The 586-nt window shown below is 54.6% G+C and overlaps 1 protein-coding gene across 1 annotated transcript in view; it reads right to left on the bottom strand.

Moving 5' to 3' along the window:
• Positions 1–586, bottom strand: part of LOC119581991 — a gene marked incomplete at its 3' end in the record, with an annotated part of 37751 nt that overhangs the window by 27797 nt on the left and 9368 nt on the right.

Below are 586 nucleotides of genomic sequence, written 5' to 3'. Positions count from 1 at the left end.
GTCCCGATCCATTACTCATACGAGGTCTCTCGCACCGCAGAAACGTGCAAACCACTCGGAAAGAGCTGGGCAGGGCACTGGGCACACCACGTGGAGGGTTTTGCGCGCTGACACCCGAGGCTTGAGACGGGCGAGGTACACCTCTCGCTCGCTGTGAAACACACCTCTCCCACCTCTGCTGCGGTCTCTCACAGACAGTCAAGTTTGAGGGTAAGGAGCATCGCTTCACACTTGAGGAAGGACACACACAGAGAACATATGAAAGTTGTCTGGATGACCTGGTCGATCGCGAGGGCTAGAGAAAAAGAATCAACACTGAAAATAAAGCGACGACAAATGGCTAACTCAGTAAGGAAATAAGGAGGGTATGGCCGACCTCGGACGAACGAGAGAGTGAAGGTGACCGACGCTTGAGGCCAGGGGAAGGCCCATCGAGCCCTGGCCGATGTCAGAGCGGATGCGGTATGACTTTCCCTCACTACTCAGACGTCCTTGACATCACGGCGTCAAATACAGAGGTCAAAGCTTGAAGCGAGATGCTGTTCTGGATGTCTCTCCCCGACATCCGAGTCCTTCAGAACACGAC

The sequence above is a fragment of the Penaeus monodon genome, chromosome 15 (genome assembly GCF_015228065.2).
Source record: "Penaeus monodon isolate SGIC_2016 chromosome 15, NSTDA_Pmon_1, whole genome shotgun sequence".
NCBI classification, from domain to species: domain Eukaryota; kingdom Metazoa; phylum Arthropoda; class Malacostraca; order Decapoda; family Penaeidae; genus Penaeus; species Penaeus monodon.
This window is presented reverse-complemented; position numbering and strand designations above follow the sequence as displayed.